Source organism: Pavona decussata, unplaced genomic scaffold (assembly GCF_977016875.1).
Source record: "Pavona decussata unplaced genomic scaffold, jaPavDecu1.1 SCAFFOLD_254, whole genome shotgun sequence".
NCBI lineage: Eukaryota > Metazoa > Cnidaria > Anthozoa > Scleractinia > Agariciidae > Pavona > Pavona decussata.
In genome coordinates, this window is record NW_028145657.1 from 3,189,655 (window position 1) to 3,198,601 (window position 8,947).

Sequence of the window (8,947 nt, forward strand, 5' to 3'; positions counted from 1 at the left end):
TGTAACATTTGTCCTCAAAAAAATACAAACAAAAGAAGAAGAAAAAATTGGCTTGTTCCTGTTGATACAGTACTAAATGGAAGAACCAGTAGCCCTGAACTTGGAAGCAGGTAAAGACAATGAGCAAACGTTGCAAATTTGAATCCAGCCGAGAAAGCTACGAGCAAAGATGAAGTCGAAATTGAGAAGTTTTTGCAAGCGCAAAAATCCAAAAACTCTCAATACAAGACTAAGAGCGACTTAAACGCAAGAAAGAAATTTTGTGAGTCAATGAAAGAGTCTAGAGCAATTGAAAACATACCTGCCAACGAGCTCGACCTTCCTTTGTCTGAATTTTTTATCTCCGCTCGTAAACAAGATGGCACCGAGTACGAACTGTGTACATCAAGCGGCTTCCAGCGAAGTTTTCAACGCCACTTGCGTGAAAAAGGAAGTCTGATCAACAAAAACAAAAACAAATGAAGATGCCCAGTTGAATTTTACAAGGTGTTTCGAAGCCATCGTTCCGAAGCCATGTTAGATCCAGATGCTCCTTTTTATCTCGCCCTAAATCACCGACGAAAACCAAGTGACGAAGTAGGGTATCTGGATAGGCCCCTCGGAAAGAATGAAATTGGCAAGTTCCTCAAAAACGCCTTTGCCTCAAGGCCATCCTAGGCTCCGTTTTCTAGACTCGAGAAAGGTGTATGACAAGATTCGTAGTGAGTGGCGCTTAAGCGACAACACCAGCTGCAAAATGTCAGAGATGGCTGACGACCAGCCCCCTCCTGAATTGCCCAAAGAAAGTGAAACTTTAAACGACAAGATGTGTCGGTACTTTTCACCCGATGACAGCAGCGTGTCTATGTGTGTCTATCCCTCAAACTCAAGCTATGTGAGTAGAAATATTTTTACTGATGAGCACAGAAAGTTTTTACTCCAGTTTTGTGGTGGAATGGTAAAATCAGGCGTGATTTCCCAAACTGTTGTTCAAAAGTTACTAAACAAAGAGGAAGAGGGAAGAGAGATGCTACAGATGTTCACCTTGAAACAAATCATCAATCGTTTAAAATACGAGCGTAGGATGAATCGTAAGCACAATTCCACCTAAAGAATCCTAGATTTCTTAGATCAAACTAGATTCAATATTTAGCTTTTTGAACTACAGGGCTAGTAGTGCAAAGAAAAAGGCCTGTAGTTAGCCACCGTACATTGCAGGTATGCTTTTGTTTATTTGTACCACAAACATACTGGTACAATCACGACCCTTTACTAAGTTCAATCAACATTTGCTTCCTGCAAGAGTAGTAACATTACTAGATCTTGAAGTTTATAAACGTCAGCGAGATTTCCAATCTAATAGTTGTAACGTTAGATGCTTGTTTTCGCAATGTATGGTGGCTGTTAAGGATAGGGTTACTGCAAAGAGTAAGCGTGGCATTTATAAAACCCCGGATTGTTGCACGTGCGTAATAAGTGTTAAGTACAGAAAATTTCATAATTGAAGGGATGCGTGGAGTAAACTGAGCCCATAGTGTCTTTTGGCGTAACGTCAAATACTCCTTCTGTTTCACAAGGGAATACGCTGCAAGTTAGAAGGACAATCAAGCAACTTATCAGATATTGCTTGGGTCTTCTTTTTCCAGGCACCCCTTCCACTCAGTGAAATAGTTATGTGTGTAATGAGAATTCTACGAAAAAACTTGTAGATTTTCACCTTCAATACCTTATAATCAGTGAGTTGTAATTATGATCCGATATATCGGTTAAAAGTGAACTTGAGATTAAGAATAGAGGGTCCTTAAATGTCGTAATACTACAACTAAATCAGATCACGAAATATTGGTGAGACATTTAAGTGCTCAAGAGCCTTTTTTGTATACGCCCAGGGAACAAATCAGAGTCAACCATTATTTTATAGACGCAATCGTTGCTATAGTAATCATAAATCGTCATCAAGATGTTACGTTTAATACGGAAATCATCATTAGTGCTACACTCAAGCATATTTGTTATTATTTTACCTAATCTTATCCTGTACAGGAAAAGAGGAAACTATGAACTGTTAGTTGTGTTACTAAATCCTAATATGTAGTTAAAGTTCACTTTTTGAGTGATTTTACTCAACCACTGAAATGGACAGTGGGAAAATACAACATCATTTTTCATCTGAAAAACTGACCTGGTTGATCAAAGTTATGTTCTGTTGTCTTCTTTCAACTTTGGTTTTACATACCAACACTTATTAGTAGACAGTAGAGTGATTTTACTTAATCCGAGAAACGGTATCTAATATGCAGTGTCTAATAGTCATCGTTGAACAAGAGAAAATAACAGAATAAGTATATGATAGTGCGCGATAGTATAGTAGTTTAGTAAAATATATCACACACTAATAGTTTCTGTTTCACGGGTGAAGTAAATCACTTTAGCGTTTAATAACCATTCTCCGTTACTGATTAACAAGATTCCGGTAAAATGAATCGGAACAATTTACATAGAAGTTGAGGTTATTATGAACATTATAGTCGCTCTTTTGGGAGATAGTAGATGGTAGTTCTAAGCGGAATAAATAATAAAAGAAAAAAAGTTTATTGAGGTGTGCGAGCCATTTCACCAAGGGGGAAAACTTCATAACTTGCAATTCATTTCCAACCCCGGCAATCCGTACTCTGTATTCTCCTCCGTCATTAAACGCCGCCTATAATAAACCTGTTAGCCGCGGAAGGAGAATTAATTGCCGTCACCTACTAGATGAAACGATCCGATATACCATAAGTTGCTCCGTATTTTACTGTGTCTTTCAAAAGTTTAAGCCACGAGCCTTCTTTTTGGAATTTTTACGCATGGGAAAAAAGAATTGCCTTCGAAACAGGGGAAGTCCTGTAAGAAACGACTGTCCGGTCAAATTCTATGGTTGTTATGTGGTAATAGCCTTGTACAAGAATAAAGGAGATGCGAAGTTTGCTTGCGATTTTTGCTGAGTCAAACTTAGCGCGAAGCGCATACAAAATCGTTAGCGAATGCGTTTGCTACGAATAATCGTTAGAGCATAAATCAGCGATTTTCAAATTTACTTTTGGTTTAAAACATTTTGTAGGTTGTGTCCTTAAAAAATTCTCATTTTTTATAGGTCGTACGCGTTAAAATTTTTTTTCTTATACACCTTAATATATAGCTTCCGATGGCCGCCTGCACCACCCCCCCTCCCCACCGCCACCGCCAAAAAAGAATGAAATGGATAGATGTTTAAGTTTGAGGGAAGGAGGCAACCGTAAACAGGCCAGTACATATACTTTTCATTTTTAATTTGGCTTTAAAAGCAAGCTTATGGGAAATTTCAACATCAATTTTTTTGTACCCGAATGTTGGCACAAGCCTTGAAAAAGGGGTGCTGTATTTAAGCATAGGCAACCTAAGTTTCGATCTAGTTAAACTTAAAAAGGAGTCTTTGTTAAGTGGCCAAAATGCCTGTTGCCAAAGTGCCCTAATGTGACAAAAGTGCCCTAATCCACGTTGCCAAAGTGCCCTAATGTGAACAAAGTGCCCTATGATATGTTGCAAAAGTGCCTTAAGTGACAAAAGTGCCCTAAGCAACGTTGCAAAAGTGCCCGACAGTTGCAAAAGTGCCCTATTTTACGTTGCAAAAGTGCCCTTTAATCTTTCTCTCTCTCTCTCTCTCTCTCTCTCTCTCTCTCTCTCTCTCTCTCTCTCTCTCTCTCTCTCTCTCTCTCTCTCTCTCTCTCTCTCTCTCTCTCTCTCTCTCGCTTTCTCTCCCTTATCTTTCCTTGTTATAGAAGCTGGCACTTGTTTCCAGCAGTTTCCAGTACTTGCACTTTGATGGATCAATACTACCACTCTTCATCAGTTGCCTTACAGCGATCATGGTATCAAAGAAATGCCTACACATTGGCAAACAAGTTGTGGTCGTTTCCTCAACATAATAGGTTACCACAGCAACAGTATAACCTGTTTTTAAAAAACACCCCTAATTTCACCTTTGAGTGGTTATCACTCAATGCATGACTCCCATTGTTTTTATTGTAGAACTGTAATCGTTATATTTAGGTACAACTTTCAGTTTGCAAAGTTTGAAAAAAAAAAATTCTCAGGGAAGGGGTTCAGCCCGAGTCATCTTAAATTTTCGAAAATTAAGGTGGCTCCGAATCCCTTTCCAAGATTCTTTTCTCTAATTCTGCAAGAGGTTTTGTATCTAAACTTGCTGATTACACTGATTACAGTTCTCAGTACCGAGGTCATTTTTGTGTAAGCCTTTCGTTTACACGGAATCGATAATTAAACTCTTTCGTTTTAACTGGCGCTATCTAGTCTCGTCTACAGTGAGAAAACGGAAACAACATCGTCTTGCTGCCAATTTGCGTAACATTTTTCAAAATACTTTTGAATTTTGTTTGTTAACATTCTTCATATTGAACTTCAAGCGGTTGCAGAGTAAAATGTCATTAAAACGTTAGAAAAATAAAGGTGCTGACATGAAATTTACGACACCATGAATCGATTCAAGTAAAAACCATTTGAGCTGATATATGGCACAAAAGACATAACTGATTTGGACAAAACTTGGAACATTTGTTTTTAGGGAGTGGCATTTGATCGTCAAATTGGCGCTAGGGTAGAACATTTGAACGGCTATTTGGTCCTGTGGGGCGGGTAGTTGAACAAGGCAATTTTTCAAAGGAGGTTGCTCTGGGGGATGTTGAAGTTTTGAATTGATCATTGCATAAAACTCTCGACAACCAAACAAACGCAGACTAAGAAAATGAAGTTCAATTTCTTGAGCACTTTTATCTCAATCAGTCAAAAAAGCCCCAAATGTTTTAGTGTAAGACACTCGCTTGACCCAGCAGCGAGGCACCAGGAATCTTTGTAGCTCTTCTTTGTTCTTTAAGGACTGGTTCTTGACTACATCAACTCGACAACAATTCTACTCAATTCTACGTCTACTCTACAAGTATCACTCAAATCACGCCTTACTTTATAGTGTACTGTAAACATGTTTACGACCGTAATTCAACCAGGGCCAGATGGTCCCAACCAGAGATAAGAATTGGTTTTGCCAAAATACGCTAACAGGAAAGAACAACACAAAAGTAGTGTTCTAAGAAAAAAGATAGAAAGGGAAACCAATCAGGCTGATAAAATCCTTAAGGGTTTTGCCTTGATTTCAACCTTTGAGGAGGCCCAAACCAAGATTAAAGGAAGTAGGCGAACCCGTCCACAGCGGCAAATGTTAACTCTAATCTTTCAGGAACGACAGGAAAATTTCAAATAATCTGGAAAATATCCATCAAAACCATCGAAAGGAAATAAAAAATGTATTTTAAAATTAAAGTCGAAAACACACCCTTACATTAATTAGCTTCAAAACATTAGTATAGTAAGGCTTCAGTTTATTAAACCAGTAATACACTGTGTTTGCAAGGGCCACTGCGACAAAATATAAGTATCGGATCCTGTAGTGAAGGATCTAATCAGCAAAAAAATTGCAAAGCAAATAATCTAAAAAAAGGGCGAGGCTGATTTCACGGTCAGGGAAGTATATTTTCCAATATTTCGAAAGGCACGGCCTTTGCTCTTCAGGGTATGTTTGAGACTGACCCTGTGGCGAGATACGTTACAATTTTAAACAGTTACAATAAATACCTGAAAAACGTAGGCTTAAGTTACATAACCGACACGGCCATTGAAAGCACAGTCCTGACCACACGTAAACAGAGTATGGTTTGACTGTGCTCCCTTGCCTAGCACACTAATGGAAGCATGTGAAATCATGTATACTGGACATTGGTAAGAATCTACTGTTCTGCATAAACCGTATCATAGAATGCATTAATATCATACCTAGATCCCACTGCAGGTTTGGAAGTGTGACCTGACCGTGGGAGATCTGGGTACGAGATTACGGCAATGCATATGAATGATGTGTTTGTGCACTTAAATTTTCTTAATGTTAGTCTTATATCGCAAGATCACATTTTTTCCTTTGTTTTTATCTCATAAATCGTTAGCCCATCATGTTCCATTCGTAGTTACGAGCCCGACATCAACGACTGATGTTTGGAAAGTAAGCGTAGGAATGCAGTGGACTAGACCATCAATTGCCGGATTACACTTTGAGTGCTTTCCATTTGTCAGGACTTAGCCGGCCAGACCAGCCAGTCTGTAAATCGATTGCGTCATTTTGATGCCGATGGTGTTGCAAAATCGTTTTAAAAAAATCACTTCGAAAACGGTACGCGCTATTTTGAAGAAATTCGAAGGACCAGGATAGAACTTAATAAGTAATTAGTACATTCCGTTTATGATGGAACTGAGCTGTTTGGCTGGCCTGTTTTGAAAAATGGAAAGCCTCCCATATCGGAATGTCGCCTGATGGATAGGTTTCGGATGGCTGTCGTGGAAAGGTAAGCTCGATTGGGCGTAATGGTGAGGTAGATGCTTTCAAGTCAAGTCCACTTTATTTACCACACAAACGATATAAAAAAAATTTGTACTTATACTGAACACACCGGCAAGAAAAGTGGCGAGGAAGAGGCTACCGCGAAACCATAAGGAGGTATAAGGCTTATAAGAGAAGCTTATAATATTAGGCTTCCTCAAAAAAGCTATTAATAATCAAATAATGATTATAAAGTTACTCATGTATGGGAACCGGTAGGACAACTAACTGAAAATGCGTACGTACAAGAGAATGGATATGAGTCTTTACATGGAAGAAATTACAAAATTGAAAGACTATAACAAACTGATTACAATCATAAATGCAATAAAGAGTCAAGGTTACAGGTCAAAGCTCTTTTCGATCAGAACTGAGGACCTATGTCTTACGAAACAAGAATAACATTCGTTTTTTGACCGGCAAAATTCTGATGTCAGCTCAAAACAGGATACCGCAGAATAATCCGAATAAACTAATGGCTAAGGACTGGTTAAAATTTTTACTGATACTTGGGAATGAATGAAGTTAACCCAGATTCCAGATTCCAGCTCCCCTACTCACAGGCTAGACCCTTTATCAGATGGGAGGAGAGGCCAAAGATGCGATTCCCTAGGGGCCTGGAGGTGACAAACCAATCCTGGCGAATAAGAAATATCATGTTATCATAAAGAAGAGGAGGGGGTGCGGGGTGGGGGGGGGGGGGGGGGTGAGGAAATAGAGAGAAATCCTTCAACTCTAGGAAGCCGTTTTCTGACTGCTACACGATCTCCTCTTGAAAAGTGATGACCGCTAGGATACACTGGAATATGATACCAATTAAACGTCATATGGCCAGGCAGCGCTCCGTGTTAATTAGTCCCTCCATGATGGGGGCGACAAAAAATACGAAGTCAAATAGCCTAATTTCGATATATTAAAATTCAACCCGAAACACTAAACACCACTGCGAGGCTCCGGAGATTATTCCCAGGAGCCTCGAAGTGATGTTATTGTTTCAGGCTGAATTTTCAAATATCGAAATTGGGCTATTCAGCTTTATGGCTAGCCTGCAAGAGTGGACGCCTTTTGTGTCATCGGCCGCGGAGCTGGCGGTACAGCTGAGCCGCAAAACGCATCTGCTCTAGGTTACGCGGCATTAATAGCAGGAACTGAATTAAAGAATGAGTAGATTGGAACTCCTTTCCTGGCGAGCCATGTATATTGAACAAAATTTCCTTCTATTTTTATACTGCACTTTTTAGACTATTTATATTTGTAGTACCCCACCTTTACAAATATTCGTGCACTTGCATGTCTGCCGCGCCGCGATCGGGCCAATGCTCTTTGCATATTAGATTATTTTTATAAGAGTTCCTCGATACCCCTGATTCCTCTTAAGCCCTGGCATACCGGAATACCCCATCAAAAAATTATGAAAATGTACTGAGTATAAAAACTCTGTTGTGAGGAATTCATAGTCTGAAAGATTACGATTCTGTTTCGAGCCGCTCAATAAGGGACCAATTAAGGGCGCTGTTTTTTTTTTTTGGGGGGGGGGGAGGGGACATATTCCGGATGGTCCAAAATCAGAATACACCGGAATATGTCCAAAATAATAATAATAATAATAGTAATAATAATAATAATAATAATAATAATAATAATAATAATAATAATAATAATAATAAATAATAATAATAATAATAAACTGATAAAAAACGCAACACGTGCACAAAGGCAGCAATTTCGAAATTCAATTACAACCGAGTTTCTTTCTTTATGTGAACAAGTTGAGGACCAAACCGTGAAGTAGAAGTTCGCGATGGGTTTCGAAACCTTTCTCTTCAACTTTCGATGTTATTGAACGGGTCGGATACCAAAAACATTACGTAATAAAATTTAACTGTGAAAACATATCATGAGGATGGGAGGGATAAAAGGGTTGTTAGCTCCTCCTCCATTGGTTGGATCCCCTCTGATTCGCTGGAATAGTCGTTATAAGGTATCACGCGCGAAGCGAGCTGGGTAGCGCGGACCCTCGCTTCGCGCGCGCGCCTGATTCTCTTCTTACTTTACCAGTTCCCCTTTTCTAGCGCCTGCCTGTGCCCACGGCCCACGGAGGGCAGAGAGTTCACGAAACTTTTGGATGCAGGGGATCACACGACGCAAAATAAACTGTTCTGAATACGTTCCGTTGCCGGATCTCTTGTAGTAGAAATGCACGTGCCAGACGTCACTTTACGTGTAAATAAACCAAACTGATTGCAGGGCTGACAGTACCGGGCAAAGGGCTCATTTATTTGGGCCAATATTTCAACTATGACTAGTCTTCTTCAGGGCCAGAGTTACAATGAGAAAAACTAACGGCTCTCACTGTAACTCTGGCCCTGAAGAAGGCAAGTTGTACTAGTTGAAGTATTGGCCCAAATAAATAAGCCCTTTGCCGTAGTGTCGCCCTGCAATCAGTTTGGTTTTTAGAGAGTTAATCCTGGATGATATACCCCCGGCCTTACCCTCGGCCCGGAAATA